The 22,226-nt window shown below is 42.6% G+C and overlaps 1 long non-coding RNA gene across 3 annotated transcripts; it reads left to right on the plus strand.

Annotated features, from left to right (window-relative positions):
• The first annotated feature begins 1,389 nt into the window (after nt 1-1,389).
• Nucleotides 1,390-21,922, plus strand: LOC106042384 (uncharacterized). Of its 3 annotated transcripts, none has more exons than XR_007159113.2 (3): nt 1,390-2,352; nt 18,938-19,030; nt 19,831-21,922. It is a non-coding gene; the product is annotated as an uncharacterized lncRNA (long non-coding RNA). The 3 variants fall into 3 exon arrangements; XR_007159114.2 differs by lacking the exon at nt 1,390-2,352 and adding an exon at nt 16,867-17,390 and having other exon boundaries at nt 19,571-21,922; XR_007159112.2 differs by lacking the exon at nt 1,390-2,352 and adding an exon at nt 16,867-17,390.
• The last annotated feature ends 304 nt before the right edge of the window (nt 21,923-22,226 follow it).

A 22,226-nucleotide genomic window follows, 5' to 3' on the forward strand; every position in this document is an offset into this window, starting at 1 on the left:
GAGCATGATCAACTGATACACTATCTTCTTTGATTCTTTGTCTCCAATAAATCTTAATTTCTGTCATCCAGATTTTGTCTCTATGGACATGACATTAAAACATAGTTTGTTATTTTCTGCCAGGGATAAAGAATTATTTCCTTTCTTATACCTGGAGACCCCAACAGGGCAGGCCAACCATGCCAAGATGGGTTTATTGAAGCATAACGCAAGAAGTCATGTAAGAATTTGGAGCATCTAGGAACACAACTTATTAAAGGAGGCTCTGTTTGTATGAGCAGTGCTTTAGCTCCCATTAGGCTCCCATGTGAGGGCTCCTCTTCTCCTGGGGCCACAGCAACCAGTTTCCCTTTGCTACACTGTCCTGATGGGATGTGAGACTTTCTCTATGCCACACTTGTGCTGGGAGGGTGACCATGTGAGTAATCAGAAGGGGATGAGATGAGGTGATGACAGACACTATGCTGGTGTGTAGGGAAACCACTACTAAATCATGTTTATATGTGGTGTTATAGTAGCTATGAATGTGAACAGAAGTCCTTGGACATAAGGTCTTAGAGCATCTATCCAGGCATGTATCAATGCACTCCTAAATAAATATTTACTACATGCTGTAATGAATAAAAACATGACAGAGATGAGCTTGAGACCTCAACTCCTCCATGTCCACCCTTATTCAGTGTCCCCTAGCTCCCTGACTCCGTTCAGGCCTGAGCTTGATCCAAGACAAGAACCAGCCATGCAGTCCTCCAACGCTGGTTCAGCAAGCTTTGCACCTCCCAACTCCTCCATACATCCTGATCCACCACCCAGAGCATTCATCACTTTTGTGGTTTGATCCCATCACCACACCACACTGGTAGGATCAGCACTGCCTACATTGTCTTGGGGCCACAGAGTTCAGGTTATGTAAATCAATGCAAACTGTTGACTCTAGAGAGTGGTAACTGTAAGCAATAAAGATGAGCCTTAGACCAGGTCTCAGTCCCTGTCTCTCTTTGGTTTAGCGGAGTAGAAAATACACACTTTCTATTAATTATAAAGTGAGCCTAGAGTGACGTCCTTATAACATGGAAAGCACAGCTCATTGCCTATATTTAGGTAGGACGAATCTAGGCCCTTCTAAAATGTTTACAGTGCCTTTTATTTGTGGTTTGAACCGGAAGATAACAATTACACATATTCCAGATGGAGAAAGATGTTTAAAGGGAGGCTTGGCTGTAACAGGAACCCTGTTGATCACCTTTTCTATTTAGCTGTTTGGTCATTCTACAGAAGGAGCAGGAAATCTTTAGGGACTGGTTTTCCCTCCTCTGCTATTTCCAAGAAACTGCACCACTTTGATCTTTTTTAGTCTTGCAAAACCTGGGCCTGCCCTTGTTCCAACTGAAGTGAGTGGAAGACTCACAGAGTCAGATCTTGATCTTGATGTAGATAGGCACAACCTCTGCACTTCAAAGGAATTCTATTTTACACCTCTTGCGGGCCATAATCCTCAAGGTCTTCACAGGATACAGACCTCATGTGGCTGACCTTGGTTAGTAAATTACTTCATTAAAAATAGTCATTAAATAATCTTTAGTCTAATGTTTATTTCTCCAGACTGAACTGTTTACACTACTTGTTGCTGCTCTGCATCGTGCCAGCACGATGGGAGGCCACAGTGAGGCCATTCCTGCGACATGGTTGATTTCAGTGCCTGGGCTACAGCTGGAAGTCTTGGGTGCTTGTTCTCACAGAAAAAAAAGTGCTGTCTGTTGCTTAGATGGGGAGAGGGAAGGGAATCCTGGCATGGGGTAACCCTCAATATATGTACAGAGTGGGGGACACCTGTGTGGGGTAACCCTTGGTATATGCACAGACCAGATGAGAGCAGCCCTGCGGAAAGCAGTCTGGGGGTTCTGGCTGACAGCAAGTTGAACATGAGTAAACAGTGTGCTCTGGCAGCCAAAAGGGCCAACCGTATCCTGAGAAGCATTAGGCACGGCATTGCTAGCGGATTGAGGGAAGGGATTGTCCCTGTCTACTCAGTGCTGGTGTGGCCTCACCTCAAGCACTGTCTGTAGGTTTTGCAGTTTTGGGTGCTACAAGGTAAGAAGGACATAAAACTACTAGAAAGTGTCCAAAGGAGGGCTATGAAGATGGTGAAGGGTCTGGAGGGGAAGGATGTATGAGGACTGGCTGAGGTCCCTTGGTTTGTTCAACCCAGAGCAGAGCAGGCTGAGGGGAGGCCTCATGGTGGCCTGCAGCTCCCTCACGAGCGGAGCAGAGGGGCAGGCGCTGAGCTCTGCTCTCCGGGGACAGCGACAGGACCCACAGGAACAGTATGGACCTACAGGACCCACAGGAACGGTATGAACCTGGGACAGGGGAGGGTCAGGCTGGGTGTTAGGGATAATGTTCTGCACCCAGAAGGTGGTCGGGCACTGGGACAGGCTGCCCAGGGCAGTGGTCACGGCACTGAGCCTGCCGGAGTTCAAGAAGTGTTTGGACAATGCTCTTAGAAGTATGGTTTGATTTTTGAGTGGTTCTGTGAAGATCCAGGTTCTGGATTTGATGAACCTTGTGGGTCTCTTTCAACTCAGGATATTCTGTGATTTTATGATTCTATGATGCAAAACTTCGAAGTTGACACCTCTGATGAGCAGACTCTTCTCCTTTTCTCTCTTCCCTCATTCCCAGAGAGTAAATTCTACCTTGAATCTCAAATCCAAGAAAAAAACAAGCCCATGGTCTCCTCCAGACCGAGGTTATGCAGGTGATTCCTGCTATCAAAGAAAGGCTAACCTCATGCTCCTGCTTTTCCCTCAGCTATATCCCTTACTGAGACTTTCTCTGAGCAGTCCATTTTCATGACTGTCTTGAAGCCCTCTGGATGACATTCACTATTGGGCTCATAAAGAAGGGCCTGGCAAACTGACCCTTCCTACTGCCAGCTCACGGAGCCACACCGTCCTAGGAAGCAGCCCAAAACCCAAGGCTGACCAGGCTGTACGGCTCACTCGCACTGAAGGGAGGGTGTTACCACCTCACAATTTGGAGGGCCAATGCTGTAAGCAAGGTTTTCCAGGGACTCTAGACTGAATTTTGGGGACCTGGTTTCTCAGAAAACTCCATTTCTGAGCTCCCCAGGAGCAGTGACTTGCACAGGACTCTCTCCTATGGCCATTGGCCTTACGTGCTCAGGATAGAGACCGGGTCCTGCAGAGCAGCTCATCCAAAACTCTCTTCTCAGTTCTCTGTGCCATTCTTCACCTCTGAAAAAGGGAATGGCAGGAAGACAATCTCCTTAGCACATGTCATTTAATCTTCCAGCTTTTTTTTTTTCTCCCAAATTATGTTTCTGGTGCTAAATCCCAATTCCTCTCTGAAAGGCATCCTTCCAGCCTCCTTATTACACAACAGAGGAGAAAGACTTGGATCATTTTCACATGTACAGACAATTCCTGGTCAATTTGTAATAAAGAATAGGAGCATTAACACATGTGTTTAGATATATTTTAGAAGAGCCACTTAAAAATGAAATTTGTGATGCAGATCTGCTACGGATGAGTTCTCAAATGCTGAGGTTACTCCTTCAGGCAGATCACGCTGTCATAACAAACATTTCACCAAAATAGAAACAATACCCTGGGAATCTGAATGTCAGAATGGAAAGTCAGCTTCCTGGCAGATATTTGAAAAGTGCTTTGAAGATGCAAAGAATGACATAGCTACTAAAAAAGTATTTATTCTCCTTTTTTGCACTATTATGTTGATGAGCCTATTTTTTTTGTGTGTGTAATATGACAGAGGAGACATCTTCTCCACACTTGGGGATAAAAACAAAATAAAAACCACTCTGTGATATCTCTGCTATCAGCAGAAATATAAACAGTGCTGATTTATGTATAGATTTTTCCATGGCTCTCACCACTGTGGTATCTGAACGACTTTACAAGCATTTAACAGCTACAATACTTTTGTGAAACAGTGAAGTATTGTTATTTATATTTTGCCCAGAGGGAACTGAAGCACAGAATTAATTAAGCAACACAAACTGAAATATCAAATTACATACTGAATGCTGATCCCAGATTGCTGTTTCTTCTATTAGATGATGTCTTTTATCTAAAAATAAAAAATAAAAAATAAAAGATAAGGGCTTTATGCAAAAGCTGTTTAGTGCATTTCATTGGCCTGAGTTGTACAACCCAGATAAGATTATTAGAAAGGTCCTGGCTAGTCCCAGAGCCTTGGAAATTATTAACTTTCTCTGATTCCTTTGTGTGCTTGGGTATAAGCCATTTTATCTATGTCTAATCCACCAAAAGAAAGCTTTAGTATGTTGTGAGCGGGTGTTTTTGTCTATCCCATGTCTCAGCTGTGTTGTGTTACCATCAACTGCATGAGGACAGGCAGCTAGCTGGGCAGGAGACCCTACAAATGCTAATCTGAGAACTCACACAGGGGAGGGAACAAGAGAATGAGACTTTATAAATGGCTCCACATCGAGAAATATATGCTAGAGTTCATAGGCTTTTTAGGCACCAAAGGCAATCAACCAAGAGCCACAGCTCAGTAGGAAACCTGGCTTCCCTATTTCCAGTGCTTGCAGGACTCCTGAAGATGCGCCTTTTACACCATAAACCATGTCTCCCCTGGACAGGAGATTATCAGATCACTATTCATTTTTAGCATCAGTGGAGAGTGATAACAGAATCTGGCTGTAGATGAGACACCATCTGATGTTCAGTCAAGACTCAGCCCAATTAGTCATTCGGAAGACAGATTTGGGGCTGGTTTATGTTCTTCATCTCTGTTTTCACTTCCAGACAGGCTGAGACCTCTGTTCCACAGCCAGAGCTTTGCCTCACTTGGGTTGTACACCCCACATAATGTAGGTGCCTGCTGGGCTTTTTATCAGGGTGGGGGCAGCCACACCTTGGTATCTGCAGGGGTTCTTGAGAAGGCTCATGTCTCTGAGGGGATGGGTGGGTCATCCCCACCCCATCCTCATAGATAAGCTCAGGAAATGTGGGATAGAGGAGTGGACAGTGAGGTGGTTTGAGAACTGACTGGATGGCAGAGCTCAGAGGGTTGTGAGCAGCAGAGCAGTCTAGAGATACAGTTCTAGAGAACTGTGAGACCTTCTCTGGAGATATTCAAGACCCACCTGGATGTGATCTTGTCTGATGTGCGATGGGTGTCCCTGCTTGCGCAGGAGGGTCGGACCAGATGATCTCCGGAGATCCCTTCCAACCTCAACCATTCTGTGATTCTGTAATGCTGTGAAGTCTTAGCGCAACTCACCCTACTGCTCTGTGGCGATTTCCACCCCACAGGACTCAAAGAGCAGCCATGGTGAGGGAAAACATTAACACACCCTTGATATGGACTGAATTATGTGTTTTAAGGTGATTCAAGTCAAGCTGATGAAACAGTTCCTGTGATTATTGTGAATTCATGTTGTTGTTCCAAAAATAAAAAGGGAAAGACAAAGAAGTGAGATACCTATGTCGTACACACTGAAGAGAGGAGAGGAATGATAAATTATTCTGAGTCCCTGGATACATGGTTCAGGTCAGACCCCAATTTTTGATTTTTTATTTTTTGCTTTGGGTTCTTTTTCTAGGAAAAGAATAGTAATAAATCATCCTGTCCAGATATCTAGAAAAAGGTTTAACAGTTCCATTTAGGTAATGAGAGTTTCTATGAAGAACAGATGGAGGATTAGCTTTCTCATCCAGTGTTCCCCTTGTTAACCATCTGTTTACATGGTGGTTGTCATTGGAAGTGCTCTCGGTTTTGGTTACTGTTCACTCTCTGTTAAGCAGGATGGGTTAACCAAAAGCAAATATGTTAATGGTGTTTCCTAACAAGCTGCTCACAGCTGTTGCACATAGGAGCATGGACACGATGAGACAGAGTTTTGGCTGGTCGGTATTCTATTTTGTTGGGGTTTTTGTTGTTTTTTTTTGAGGTTTTTAAGAAGATTTCAAGTTTAGTAGAGCTAAAAGGAGACACTTCTTTTGTTTTAAACCCACCTAGCAGGAAGACAATTTTCCTGGACTGTAACTAAGGAGGTTCTTAACCACTGAAGCAACCCACGCAAAGTGTTTATTTCCACACTTAGGAAAGAGTTATATTTGAACTCTTCCCAGAGATTCAATTTGGAAATGATCAGGCTCCCCTCTGCTGGGTAAGGTTTCTTTGTGGCGGCCATGGTTTGAAGCAGTCATAAAGGGGATGAGGTTTCTTCTTATGCCTGTGAAGAAAATAGGTTAAACTCTGGGCAAGACAAAAGCATGACTGAAACATGTTATGCCTGCACTTTGGCATGTTGCAGTTGTGGAATCGCCCTAGTCCTAGTTGCTACAAGTTTGCTGGGAAAGAAATCCCTTACATTCTCCTTCTCTAAGTGCTTGCTGCTAACCACTGCCAGAGCTAGGAAAAAGTAATAGAGGGACTCTCAGGTATCACATAAACTGGGATTTCTGCTGTTTGTGCTTCTAACTCACTAGAGTGAGTTACTAATTTTAACTCACTAGAGTCAGTTACTAATTCTAACTAACTAGAGTGAGTTAGAATCCGTCAAATTCACCTTCTTTTTTTGTCTTGAAAATATACACCCAGAAACACTGGATGACTGAAGAGGTATTGTGCCCTCTGTATGGTGTCTTCAAATCCCACGTCACAGGAGCCAAGGAAGATCCCTGTAATTCTCACAGTTTTCATTCCAGGCTGGATGACTGAATCTAATCTTGCTTTATTTTTACATTTGAAAGCTACAGATCTACTAATGAAAATTATGAGCCTTCAAACATCTTGCCTGCAGCCCTTGTCTTTGATAAAATATCCATCAATATGTTCATTAATTTTCCTGTATTCATCTGATGTTACTTCAAAATTTAGTCTCTCTACAAGAGAGAAATGTTATGAGTCATCTCATGGTATGAATTACTCCAAAGCATGTTTCATTTTGCATTGCATAGTGATGACTAGAAATAAAAAAACTCTGGAGGGATACCTTGCATATTGCTGTGTGAAGAAGATGGTAAGTTCAATGAGAAAAATACAGTACATCGTGTGTTCCTCGTCAATGCTTCATGTGTCTCTGTACAAAGGCAGGGCTTGAAATTGTGTTCTCATTGTCCATGAGGCATAAAGCTACTTCTACAGTCAGGAAGGCATTTTCCTCTTACTCACACAGAGGAGAAAGCTTGGGAGACTTCAAAGGCAGATGAGTGGACCTTGGTGAAAAATACCCTGAAAATAAATAAATTAGATGAATAGTAAAGACCTAGAAGACTGTTGACTATAACAGGAGCAGATACAAAATTTGTCATGAACCACCGTTTTTACATAACTTAAGAGGGATAATGTATAAATCAATATATATATTTTTTTCATCCAGTTGCCAATATACTGTGGCAGTGGAGGAAGACGAAAGGGTCTCAGTACTGATACCAGGGGAGTGAAGTCACCTTGTTCTTGCTGGTGAAAATTCAGGACTTTTGCTGAAGTTTCAGTGGAAATACTGAAGGTCTCTGATGCTGCAGGTCTGTGCGGAGTTTAACCCCAGTGCTTAGCCTGGATTGTGAAAGGATAACTCTCATGAGAAAGAGGTTGCAAGGCAGGAGCTAGGACTAAAAGAGGGTTGTTTTTTTTCGCTCTCAGCAGAATAGATGGGAAACAAAGTTCAATTCTCTTGTGAACCAGAAAATATTTTCCAGTGCCACTTAGTACACTAATGTTGTCAAACTGTCAAGACAATGGATTAGTGGACTGGTGAGGTCTCAGGGGCCTGGTGGCAGGGCTGGAGGCCTTCCTCCATTCTCTAATCCCTCATTCTCTGGATAAGTTGATCTTACTGGGGTTTTAGGCTTCATTCTGGGGAGACTTCATAACATTTTCCCAATGCACAGAGACACCCTATTCCTCCTCCTCCAAGACATGTTCCGAGGAAGACGCCCCTTCCAAGAGGTGCCTGTTAGCTAGACAAGCAGGAGAGAGCTAGACAAGCAGTAGCTCCCCAGCTTTGGAAGTGATAGTGAGACAGAGCAAAGCCTGGAAGAACAAAAGAAGTCTTGGTCAGCATGCTGACAATTCAAAAGGGATCACAAGACCGGTATGGTTTGATCATACAGTGGCCGTTCCTTACCAAAAAATAAATAAATAAATAAATAAATAAAAATTAAAATAAAGAAATATGTATTGTCTGGTATTGTTGCATACTTGTAGAATTTCATGACTAGTCTAGTATCAGAACATTGCTTCTCATCAATAGTAGCTTGTCCACAGTAACAGCCAACTACATCTGCATCAAGAGAAAACACAAAAAGACCCCTCAGGGGACCTAGGAGGACTCTAAGGTTATGTTCAACTGAGCATTTGCCCAAGTTCTTGTAAATTACATATAACTCCCATGATGGATACCTCAGGTCTAATGGGATTTCCTGCTGGATGGAAAACACAAAAAGAATGATATTTATCAGGGGTCTTTTCTTGAGAAGGTGGGAAGAGGAAAAAAATCATATGAGCCTTTAGTTAAACAGTAATTTCAGAAGATTTTCACGAAATAGAAGGTGAGGTTTCAGGGACTGATACCACTTGAGAAGTAGAGATACATGACTGGTTTTTGCAGTGGAAGTATAACACCAGGTGGCATCTGTAGGATCTAGGATACAGACTGGAACATGCAGTACATCCATAATCGTCTGAAAAAAGGGAGTGAAAAATGAGGGGACATTTATGTGAAGGACATTCAGTTACCAGGAATCCTAAAGAGGAAAGCAGCTGTAAAAAGTCATAGAAAGAGATCATCTTGCAGAGCAGTTGAGGGATAAAAGCCAAAGGCAGTAAATGTTATGTGTGGATTAACTTAAACAACCTTTTTTCTATAAAGTGAAACTTCCTGAACTACCCCTTGGCACTCAGAAAAGAGAGGTTGGTGCCATAAGAGTAAGTTCTATGAAAACATCAGTCGAACATTCAGTTGTGGTTAAAAACCATTTAGGAAAAGTTATCATGGGGAAGTTATTACTAGGGAAGGGATAGAAAACTACAGGATGTTATCAATAAAGAAACCACAGAGTACCCAAATTTTGAAAACTCTTCTGTCCTCCAAGCTTTGCTCTTCAACAAGTTTATATAAGAAAAGTATTAAAATGATCAGAGGTGGAAAGTGTTTTTGTCACAAAAAGTGCATAAAAAGATTAGGACTGTTCAGCCTGGTAAAAGATTATACAAGAGAGACACAACAAATGTCTTAACAAAGAGGTACGCTACTGCATAGAGAATAATTGTCCATTCTTTCCAATAAATGCAGAATCAGGGCCATCAAATGATGTTTTTAGGCAGAAGGATGAGGAGGACCTCAAGCTTCTGCCTCTTCACAAAGTCTGGAGATCAGTAATGGACCTTGTTGTTATCAGGCGTTATGAATACCAAACATTTGTACAGATCCCAAAGGCAATTGAATAGCTGAGGGGAGAAATGTCCATCAGAGGCTCTTCAACACAGATGTACAACCTGGAGCTTGGCAATCCCTGAAGGCACAGACGAGTTATGGGGCGTATCGCTACCCTCTGCTTTTATTCTCCTTTGCTAAGCTTCCACCCCAGGAGCAATGTGGAAAGGTCACAGAGATGTTCTGACTCAGCACAGCCACTCTTATGTCCTTACATGCTTCTGAAATAGCTTGAAGTTTTCTTGTCAACGCCAAGCCAGCAGCCTTGTCTGCACAATGACCCAAACCTCTGCTTTTGTTCAGCACATCCAGACATTGCAAACTCAACGGCTTTCCGGGCATGTTGGAGAGCTGGGAGAACCCAAGGCACTCCTTCATTCACTGTTGGCATGAAGAGCTTGTATCTTAGCAGACATGTCAGGCTGAAGGAGGGTTTTCTCTGATGTAAAGGAGCAAAGTCCCAGGCCCAGTTAAGCTGTCTAGCAAAATAAACAAATAAATAAATAAAAATTAAAAATTTTAAAAAAATGAGGCGGAGCAGTACAGGAAGGAGTTTGGCCTCAATTTCCCAAGTTCTGATCCCATTTCTTGTTGCCTGCAGCTCTATGAGACATCTGTGGTGCTCTGCAAGTAATAAATGCCAATTCTACTCTAAACTAAAAGCAGGAGTAGCTGAACAATGTAGACTTGGCCAGGAAATTCCTGTTCATTGACCTTCAGACACACTTGCATGTAAAACCTACAGCAGACAGTGAAGCTACATCTGCTTCAACCTCTCTTGCTCTGTGTCATCGTTGGCCATTGTCCTTTTAATATTTGTCTCTGCATCCCAGGAGTCTTCTTCTTGTTTACATATTGAAATATTCTCCCTTTTATCCCCTGTGGTGGCTTAATGTCTCATTCCCTCTGGGCTTAATAGTATTTCTGATTCAAACTTTCTCCATATGGGGCCATTCAAATATGAAACAGCTCTGACCGAGGCAGCTGCCACATTGCCAGTTTTCATTTATACAGACGATGACTAATGCTTCAGCTTATGATTTTGGTGGATTTTCGTCCTTGACCCCAGCACTTGGATTGCTGGCATGGGATTCGCCGTCTACAAAGTTCTCAAAATGTTGGTCCTGCTAGGATTTCATCTGCATTTGGTGCCATCTCTGGAAATGTTTCTCTTCCCAGACAGCCAGTTTAATTCATGTCATTGCCTTCTGTTAGTGTGCCCTTGGTTTACCCTAGCAAATTGCTGGAATCGGCATCACGCCCTCCAGTCCTTGTGTGGGAACAGGCTACTGTCTGTCCTCTGGGATCTCCCCCAGCCCCACCCTTTCTCCTTTTATATCTTACAGTCATCTCTGGAGCTACATAATGATCATATTTTGCTGTGGTCCAGGAATGTTAGTGGTGGCTCCCCAGGAATACTCATCATGATGTGTGTGAAAGTTGATGGGTGGATGAAGACCCTTCTCCTGCCACTGACTCTTCAGACCCTCGTACATAACGGAAGCTTCAAGGCAAGGGAAAACACAAAATTTGCATCCAAGTAGCTCTAAGGGCAAGAATGCTCACTAAAAATCTGGAAAAAAAAAAAAAAGAAAAAAGAAATGACAATGATATGGGGCCAACCAGCCAAGCCTTTCACAAAGCACCTGTGATTGCTCTTATGGATCTCCATAAGGGCTTGTGGCGCTGACACAGACTTCTGCCAACATCATCAGCTGCATTCCCAAGAGATACAAGGTCGTAGCTACAGCAGTCTGCTCCAAACACCCAGTAAAGATTTGGTAAGAGATTCCCCATTCCCAAAGAGCATCCCATGTACACCAACTGAAGGAGGGATGTGTCATCACCTCCATTCTGCAGCAGATAAGATGAGCAGATCATAAGAGCAGTCAGATCCTATGGAATTCAGTAGGAGCTGGACAGTTGTGTGCTTCTGACCACTTCTGGCTCTTTCAAAACAATTTGGTGACTGTTGTAGACCACAGCTTTTTCTGCCCCTTGCCACGTGATGAAATCCTGAGGTCTGCAAGGGGTAAGGTCCCTCCTCCCTGCAGAGAGTATTTGCAGAGGTAACCTGCTACAGAAGAGAGTTCTAAATGCAGGGGAACAGAGACCTTCCTCCACCAGTCAGACTGGAAGAAGGGAACTTGCCTTAACCACGTAACATCTTCTGCTCCTCCTTCTGCTTTAGCACCAGACTTTGTGTCCTTGCTACCAGATTTGATTGCTTAATATTTTTGTTTAGAGAACATTTCATGTCCCATGCAGTAAGGAGCTTCTTGGCTTGTGTCCTATGGAAGAGCAATAGCAGCTTTGGATATGTGGGGGACTGAAAGCAAGTGTCTTCTTCATATCCAGTGGAGCAAGACTGAGATCCTGTGTCACTGAGATCCGTGAGGGAGGACCTATGCAAACACATACATTGCCACTGGCTGTATGTAGGATTTATCAAGCTGAGGCTCAGGGCTTTCCTGTAGCACCAGGTACCAAAAGGGACCAACCTAAGGCTCCTTCTTACAGCTTTAGCATAAAGTCTGATCAAGTTGTTGGCTACAGACGATACGAATGTGTTGGTGCCAACTAGCAGAAATGTAGCACCCTCAAGTCTAGACAGTGGCTGAGCAGCAGTTCTGCCTGCCATGCCCACCACGACAGCAGCAGACAATTACTAATATATTTAGTCCAGATCTGGCAAAGCATCTTAGGCGAGCTCACAGACTAGTCTGTGGCAGAGCTGGGAACACAATCTGATCCCTTGAGGTTCTGTCTAGTGCTTTAACCACATAAATAAATTTCTCATCTTATCTGCTCCCCTTTTCCTTGAACTCTACTTCACTGTATTTTTCATACTTGATTTGTTTCTGATCATAAGGAAAAAACCACTCCCTTTCAAATGCATCTTGCACCAAACGAAAAGCAGATTCATGGTCTGAGATCCTTAAAGCCTTTCCTGCTCTAAGCCTGTGTGAAATATGTTCTTCGGGTGTTCATTAATTACAAAGATTGTAAGATGGGAATTTTAAGTATAGTAATAAATCTACTCATAGCACTGTGGATTTCATCCAAGTGGGGGTTTATTCTATTAGGTTACAGAAAAAGTTTTCTGAGACAAGAGGAGCAAGTCAAGATGTCAGTGTCTTCGGTCATGAGGCAGTGAATGTGATGATCCCTTGTACAGCATGTAGGGAAATCTCTTGCACTTCCACTGTCCACAGAAGTGGTAAGTGGTCCAGAAACATTGCAACCTGGGCACCAAAGGACTGCAGGTTGGCTGGGAAGGTCTTGGTGCTGGCAAGGAAACAACAGATCCCCTAAATTAAGCAGGGTTGGCCATGAGAAATTGGTAGGTAGAAAGGTAAGACAGTACCACAGCGACCTGAAGAACTGGAAAGTTATGGCAGTCAAATGACCAGCTCAGTCTTATGGGAGATACAGTTCTGCAGGCTAGACTTTTCACACAGTCCACTACTCCAAGCCTTCAGGTATTACGATATATTTGAGTTTGAATAGCTTGCAAAGAAACACAGAGTTCATTACTTGCTCTTGGAGCTAAATACCTTCTGCCAGCCATATAGATATTCACACAACTTTTTGCCACTACCCTGGTGGCTGTCATGATGTTCACTCTTACCCTTTCAGCCCCTCTATGAGGAACAAGCACCGTGATAGCCTTTTCCGTGACTTCCCTCTAGGCCATCTTCAAATCCCTCCTTAAACTAACTTGCCTACAGAGATCAGCATCTAACAGGGACAGCTGATACTCTTCATCTCTCCCAGGCCTTCATGTCTCTGAAGAAATGGAGACTTTGAAGCACAAAGTGTTTCATGTCCTGGCAGTATCCCATCTCAGAGACTCCCAGCCTGCACAAACGTGCTTGCTGTGCAAACTCCGAGCACCTTTTGCCTTCTCCTGGGAGCAAACCTCTCACAAGCGCTGTTTTAGATGCTCTCCCTGCTCCCTGTCCTCACTCTCTGACTCCTGGCATTTTCCATCTGTGCTATTTCAGCTGCTCTGCTGTGTGTCTTTCCAGCCGGGTGGGGCTAAGCTATAAAAGGGATCTGACTATCTTCCGTCCCTTGGCGCGAAGCCTTGGGTTATACACAGCTCAGCTCAATCATTCCATGCATTCCTTTCTCTCCCGGGGAAAAGCGTAATTCGTTGCAATGGGTTTTTTTTCACCATGCCCTCCCAAGACAGAAAATTCTCCCCTTCACAGCTGCCTTGACACATAGGTCTTGGGATGAGCTTATCTCAAGCATCTTGTGTGTAGAAAGGTTCCATGGCAGCCTCGAATAATAAACAGATCTTGAAAGAGTGTGCAGCATGCACACAGCCAAGAAAACGCTCTGTGTTCCTAGAGAGACATTTCCACCCTGATCTTCTTCCCGCTGCCATTATCCAGACAAAAATACATGGCTTGAACTAACTACCTACTGATGCTCAAATGTCAGTGTTTTTTTAAACCTGCTGCAGTTATCATTCAGTGGACTGTGATCCAGCTGCGTTTTAGAATCAGAGAATCATTAAGGTTGGAAAAGCCCTCCAAGATCATCTGGTCCAACCACCCCCCTACCACCAATGTCACCCACCAAACCCTGTCCCCAAACACCACGTCCAGCCTTGCCTTGAACACCCCCAGGGATGGGGACTCCACCACCTCCCTGGGCAACCCGTCCCAATGCCTGACCGCTCTTGCTGAGAAGAAATGTCTCCTCATTTCCAACCCGAACCTCCCCTGGCACAACTTGAGGCCGTTCCCTCTGGTCCTATCACTGGTTACCTGTGAGCAGAGGCCGACCCCCAGCTCCCCACCCCTTCCTTTCAGGCAGTTGCAGAGAGCAATAAGGCCTGCCCTGAGCCTCCTCTTCTCCAGCCCAAACCCCCCCAGGTCCCTCAGCCGCTCCTCACAGGACTTGTGTCCCAGGCCCTTCACCACCTGTGGGTGCAGAGACAAAGGTGTGGGACTAAGCAGGCCAGAGAAGCCTTCTGAGAGTTACTTCTCCTTCCTACGAGGCTGTCATGTATATTTATCCAGCGCTTTTCTCTTGTCCAGAGTGGTAACTGAATGTGTTACAGAGCGAACGCACACCATCTCTGTGGTCTATGGAGTCGGTTTTGCTGGGAATTTGGAAAGGCCAGTAAACCATCGTGCCTTTAAGATCTTCTGCATTTCAAGCTCCAGACCGCTGGATAAATATTTGGCTTACGCTGTGGGCAGCTTCTGGAATGCGGCTGTGAGCTGTGCAGAGATGTGAATGCTTGGGCAGGGTGAGAGGGCACCGCCTCGCTCCGAGGGGGTCTCGTAACCGGAGAATTAACTTCTTGGAACAGCCTTGCCATTGTGGGTTGGCTGTGCTGGGCAGTCCCCAGAGGACGCCCTGGAGGAAATGGCTTTTCTCTAACACAGAAATATGACCGTGCATTCTGGGCTGTGGGTGATGCTCCCTCTGGAAAAAGGGCGATGGGATTTTGAACGAGAAGCTCATGCAAGGAAGGAATATTTTGTCCATTTTCTGGTCATCCGCTCCAGGGTTTGTGGGGCACATCCTGTTTGAAAAGTCCAGTTTTTGTAAGCAAAGAGCTTAATTTCCATTCGAATTGCGGAGGATTTAACGTGTCCCTCCCTGCTTTGCTAGATTTGACAGAAGATTGAGCACGTACTCAGTGTTTTGGTGACTTCAATGAGAAAAAACTTCTGGGGGTCTGCTCAAGTGGTGACTAATTAATTACAGACATACCAATCTAGATGTTTATTCCTGTAGTTTTGAGCCAAAAGCGACTGTCATATTTCTTGCTGCTGACTCTATCTCCACTTCTTTTCCAAATTGATCAAATTAAGTCTGTGAAATAGAACAGTTAAAGATTCAAAGTTTACTGTCTGAAGATAATACCACACCGATTTATTGCATTGCTACATGAAAATTCTAATATTTAGTATTGTGCAACAAACTTTTTAGTGTCAGGGGAAAAAGTGAGTGGCTGAAATGCTCAGAAAGTGCCTGGTTTTCTAGCTCTTTATCCAGGGACAGTGTCTGTGTTCGAAGGAACCGGAGCTCCAGGTAGTGCAGGATCTGTATTTAGCAGCTGTATTTCTTTATCATATCATTTATCACCATCACCTGGTCGATGGTCTAACTTTTATAGGAGTAGACATTTAAAATGAGTTAAATTCATCAGTGATAGAAGAGCACACAGGAATCTGACCACCTAAGTAGGCATTGGGTATCATGCCTTTCCACAAAGTGGTTACCAAATGTGTGACCTATTATTCAAGACTGAAAACAAAAGAGGCAGCAAAAGAGGAAGAGTTGGGGACTTCTCCCTAATGGCAAGACTTTCTCCTTGCAACAGTCCTGTTAAAGGGATTGGTACGAGCATCGGAGGAAGCCTATTAATGAAGGAAATTCATCCTATATTGTAGCCCTGGCTCTGAATTGGTATTTATTGTAGCAACTGGTGGCAGACCTCCTCATTTAAGCAATATTCAGTATATACACTGGAATATGGCAAACGAGATGTCTTCTCACAGATTTTGTGGAGCACGCCACAGCTCAGGCTTTCCTCTGAACTTTCTCTTCTCAATTATGGCCTGTGCCACTGCTGATCTAAGTCATCAGATAGGTACATTGTTCAGAATATAGGCTGTGAGAATAAAACAAGATATATTTGTCCCTTTAGTGAACCCGGATTAGAAAAACATACTGGGAATGGCTGAGTAAGCATTATCATGGAACACACATGTTGTTAATTTCCACATATTAGGATGCCATTTAGTTTAGATAAGAGAGCTTAGACCTGTGTAAAAGGCTGCTTATATTTTGTGGTCTGATACCACTTGCTAGAGCCTGCAGGGAAGAAGGGGGATGCCTGTAGGGTGCTCTCTAGGCTGTAGCCTCCTGAGACAGCAGCATGACAGGAGCAGGAGGAGGACAACACACATCAATGTGGAACCTGCGTTTTGCATCAGCAAATCTCAAAAACCTGCAAAAAATAAAATAAAAAAATAAAGACTCCTAATCAGCCACCCTTTACAGATGAGCAGGCCAATGAACAAGCACACAAAGAGATGTCCTGAGCATACCTAGCAGAGTACAGCATGGTACCCAATGCACTGTGATGAGCACAAGCCACCCAGCTACCCTGCTCTGCGGTTCTGCAGACAAACAAGTGCTACGATCCCTCTCCCCACCAGCTCAGGACTGCGGCCAAAAGCCATAAAAGGCTTTTATTCCATTAAAGGAAATGGACATTTTTAAGGCTGTAAAAAAGCTGAGGTCAGGGTGACCTGAAAGCCTGGAAGACATCAGAGTTTTCCCATAGTACTGTCTTCGGCTTCAGACTTTCTGAGTTTTTCCATCCAGGCTGTACGTCATTTTGCAGATTCTGTGTTACACACATTCACGATATGGCCCTTCCTAACTACCCACACAGGTATGATGCTCTCATTATCTTTGTGCTTCCATTACTGCAATTTACTCTCACCCTGACAAATACAAAGCAAAGATTTCTTGTCATTCATTAAATCATTTGAAATCATTTTATCCATCTTACCCAACTTTATATTCCTTCATGCATTTCTATTTTTTAGAGTATGATCAAACACAAGCTGGCTTTCTTACTTTAGATCTCCTCTCAAGTTATGCTTATATCTTATATTTTATATCTTCTTCCTTTTGGGGCTAAAAGTTCAGGTCCCATCTACAATGGATCTATTTGCTATGTTTGACCTCTAAAAAAAATGATATTTTTAACTACTTTTACTAGTTATGCCTGTTTAGTCCATGTTTGTAGACTGTCTCATACAGCAAAGCCTTCAGATGAAAACCTTAGATGCAGTCTTCAAACACTACTGGAACCTAAAGATAAAGATTTCTCTTGGAAGATCAGTTCTAGATCATCAATAACGTGAGCTATTCTGCTGCAGAAAAGTGTTCAAAGGTACTTTCTGAAATGGAGGTAAGAGTAGATAAACTATAGCAAACAGAGCATGGAGACCCATTCTTGCTGTTGTGTAGGGCTGGAGAAGAGGACCTCAGGCTCCTGAGGCCCTAAGCTTTAAAAGCAAGCTCTGGAAGAAAACAAAATTCCTCGAGCAACAGCAATGGTGTTGCCATTAGCAGTCCAGTCACACTGTAGGTGTGGGAGTGTTTTTCATGCCCATTCCAACAACTCAGCAGGAGCAGTTAGCAATTCTGAGCCTGGGGATATTTGGGGAGTATGTATAGTTGTGCTATTTTTTTTACTTACATGATTTTTTTCCAGTCATAATCTGATAATCGTAATGTTCTGGGGAAAAAAATAAATAATAGTGGTGCAAACAATTATTGCTCCACGCAGTCAAGATTGTTTTCATTTACTCCATTACAGCACAGACTGGTCGGAAAAGAAGTCTTAGTCATGAATTTAATGCCGCATGAAGGGAAATTCCTGGGGAGTGACTGAAAGCAGCAATCTCTCAATGTCTTTTTCTTTTCTTTTCTTTTCTTTTCTTTTCTTTTCTTTTCTTTTCTTTTCTTTTCTTTTCTTTTCTTTTCTTTTCTTTTCTTTTCTTTTCTTTTCTTTTCTTTTCTTTTCTTTTCTTTTCTTTTCTTTTCTTTTCTTTTCTTTTCTTTTCTTTTCTTTTCTTTTCTTTTCTTTTCTTTTTTTTTTCTTTTCTTTTCTTTTCTTTTGGGGGGCACTCTATAAGAAATATCTGTTAAACCTTTTTTAATGATTTGTCATCGTTTTAGTCTGAAGTCAGCACTTCACATCCACATTCTGCTCTGCACTGAGTTAGCCTGTACTCACTTTACCTTTCCAGTGTCATGACTAGGTGTATTTTTGCTGGGAGCAGAAAAAGGTCAAGATTTCCTCCCCTACCTAAACAAAGTCAGTATCAGGAGGGAATGTTTCAAAACCTTGTGATGTAGTGATTGCTTTGTAGCTGGACAGGTTCCTGATTTGAGATGGGGGGTGGATTTACCTGTAATAACCTGAATTTACATCTGTTAGCATGACAGAGAAATTTGGCCAATATAAATAGTGTTATCGAGCCTCAATGTGTCTTACTCCATAGGAAGAAAGGCTTTAAGTTGTTTAAGTAGATCCCAGGAACTTCTGGAAAACACTGCAGGAATTAAATTATCATTAGTGAACTGCAAATAGACCAATGCCCAATCTTTGGTCTTCATTTCCATCTCTGATGCTCTACAAGTGCAAAGGCAGCAAAACACCCCTGGCCATGTTCTCTGGGGAAACCTGAGAATATGTTTATTGCATGTTTAAGAATAAAAAGTGGGGCTTCCTAAATCTCTCTTGATGCCTATTTGGAATGATTACAATGGAAACCAGAGTTCAAATACCACTGGAATCTCTTAGATGTGGGCTCCTACAGTTTCATTTTTCATTCTTCTGACTTTTTAAGCACTACCACAAATTGACGAATGCCTAACTGTATGTAACGCATTACATCCCACATTGCATTTCATCACTTCTGAACTCCCCAGGTCCTTCACAGAGAAAAACAACAGCTGCCATTTACAAGTAACGGCTTGCATTCGAGGAACTTGGACATCCACTGAGTGACCACATTGACCCAGGTAAACCCATTTTACAGATATGAAAAAGAGGCACAGACAACAGGACTGGGATCAGTCTGACCAAAATTTTCCCTCTGATTAGGTTTTGAGTCACCCTGGGCTCTCCCTATAACTAAGGGGAGATGCCAGCGCTCCTGGGATGCGATTCACCTCCCGTGGAAGCAGACATCTAAAACAAATTACATGAATTGCAACCTAAAAGTGCCTATTTCTCCCTGCTGACTGCAAAGAGAGTCATGGGTGACTGGGTCATATATAGACGGCGACACAGCACACATCTAAAGCTCTGTGTGAGGTATCACATCTAGGGTTTGCCCAAGACCTGACAGCCAGTTAGCTATTGCAGCAAAGTCTGAAGCTCATTTAAAAATGACATTCATTTAATTAGCAAAAAAATAAAATAAGTACTATACTATACTATACTATATTATACTATACTATAATACAATACAATACAGTAAAAAGCTGGTACTCTGGTCTGAGGTCTGATTACTTTAACTGACTCAGAAGTTGTTATTCATCATTTTTAAATCTCTTTAGCAACAGGATGTCAATACATTGTGGACTACAGGATGTGTAGCAACTTTCTGTTGCAATAAGATTGTTGGCCACAATGAAAACTATGGAGGATCTCTGGGGGATGAGCCTCATGCTGTGTGTACAAGGCTTACAGGAGATGCAAGTGATTTCACATCCTACAATGTGTTCCACAAAGCATGGAAGGCTGAAACACCACGGCTGGAAAACCTGACCTAAAATATCCTGGAATTTACCTTTTGTGTTACTGTTTATTCTCACAGTTGCTGGTGCACTTCTGAGTTCAAAACAACTGCGGAGCATCTGGACCGCTCTTAGTGCTTCCTCCTGGCAGGAGGAATGGAAATCTGACAAGTCCCCATGGATCTGAGACTTGGGACAAATGGTATCAGCTCCAGGGGCTGAACTCAAAGCACACCCAGCTGTACCAGTGCTACGAGCTGTGGCTTTTAGGAGAAAGCTGGTGGTAACAAAAGCATATTGTCATGTCTAGATGATCCATTGGTCTGTGCTTGGTGGTCTCAGGATATTTCAACAGTGGCCAGGTGCCTGTGGGAAAAATCACCACCCCAGTAGTGTTCATCTTGGGCAGCTGTTTGCACTTGCAAAAGAAAAGAGAAGAACTGCTTGGAGTTGTACCGGTGTCCCTATCTCAGCGACTGGGTTTTAATTCCTTGTTCTAGGGATGGTACCAGCAGGCACTGCATGGAGAGCTGCAAGCAATGAGGGAATTTTCAGTGCCTCTGGAGTGAGACCACCAGAAAGTTTGAAATGGTGGAGCGGTGCCTTCAACTGAAATAAGGTTTCCACCCCAAAGACCCCCAAAGGGTTTTTTTCCTCACCCTAGTACGAGCTCTGTTCTTTGCTGAGTCCCAGGTGAATTCAGATCAGGATGGGGAGTGGTGCTCCAGTGTTCCCTGTCTTCTGCTATGATTTGTAAAGACTTTATGCCAACCGCCTATGTTACTGGCACACTAAAGAATAAATGAATATAATTCTCCAATATTACTGTCAGTTACCTTTCCTGGAGATGTTTTCGGCACATTTTTTTTTGGTCAAATTCCTTGGTAAACCTTCATTCCTCTATAACGGATCACAACTACCATGCATTTGTTTCACAAGACCCCATAGCATTGCAGTTCACTTCAGTAATTATTTACAGTCTCTGTGTTGGAGACTCAGTTTTACCATGAAATTTTCAGGCAAATGAGTCAAAACTGGGTGCATACAGCCATACTTAGGCTTTCTGAGAAATGTGATCTCATTCAGAGAAGTGTCAAGAATTTTTCTGTGTCAATGGAAAGCAGAGGTGCTCAGCACCTTTGAAATACTTTCAAACTCGAGTGTCTAAATATAGATTTAAAAGCCTAATTTGACAACCTGGTTTTAAAATGTTGGTCTAGAAAATTCTGTGGTTTAAGTTTTCTTCCACTTGCATATCTACAGAATTTAAAAGGTCTGGGGCAATGAACTATGAAATACTTGTGAATATTACATCTCACAAGCAGTTGCATTTCAGTAGGGAATTTGTGGTAAAGACAGTAGAGACTTTTGTTCAAATTAGGTAAGTGTCAGTTAGATGATGGCCCATTTCCCTTGAGGAGGTTCTAAATAATAACAATAAATCATTTTAAATATCCTCTATGTGTAAAAATCCCATGAATTCCTTCAAGACGCAAACTATGTTTTTACTTTTATTGCATAATAAGTCTAGAGTAAACAAATATGTACAAAAATATACACATCCCTTATGCCATTTCCTTTAAAACTAGAGAACATTAATTTGGTTAGAAGTCATTTAACCAAGATTTCTGATGAACTTTCACTGAATTATAGGAATTTACATTATGAATTTGTTTTAACATCTCGTCTGTTTTTGTTGGGAAATATTCAGAAAAGCAGTGGGATCATCTGGGACAACAAACCCCAAATCTCTCAACGTTGTCACTCTCCTAAAAAGCAACAGATTGAACAAAAGAATGTTTTGCTCACTAAGTTGGTTTTTGATTACAGACTGTGTTTTCTTCTGTATTTGAGTAATAAATTGAAAGAAATGTAGCAAATTTACCAGTTGCTTATTGAAATCTCATTTAAAAGGTTTTACTTGTCATTTATTTCTACTCAATTATTCTTTTATATGGTCATATTACCAGTAGGAAGTTAAAAAGAAAAAAAAATTATCTCATGCATAAATTTAATGATGTCATTTTTAGGATCATCGATACCTTTTAACAAGCAGTTTTAAAAATAACCATGACTTTCATTGCTGGTGTGAGTTTTCACCAGATACCTGCTGAGCTTCTGAGCATCTGCATTATCTTTAGTAAAATGACATGTTTTCCCAGGCTCAGATATTTTAAGACATATTAAGACGTAATTTACAATTTACATCACTCTTTCCAAACAAACTGTCCCATGGAAAGTCCCCAGCTGCAAAGGTTTCACCAAAAAAAAAAAAAAAAAAGTGATGAACTGATATTTGGCAACAAACCTGACAGACCATTGTAAAAATTAAACTCAAGAGGAAAAGGGTGGGGGTGTCCAGTTTAAAAAAAAAAAATAACCAGCTTATATTGCCCCTCCCTGTAAGCCTACGATTTCGCTGCACAACCAGTTCTGTTCTCAAAAGAAAGCTTACTTGGTAACACGGTCCCATACA

This window comes from Anser cygnoides, chromosome 1 (assembly GCF_040182565.1).
Source record: "Anser cygnoides isolate HZ-2024a breed goose chromosome 1, Taihu_goose_T2T_genome, whole genome shotgun sequence".
Lineage (NCBI taxonomy): Eukaryota > Metazoa > Chordata > Aves > Anseriformes > Anatidae > Anser > Anser cygnoides.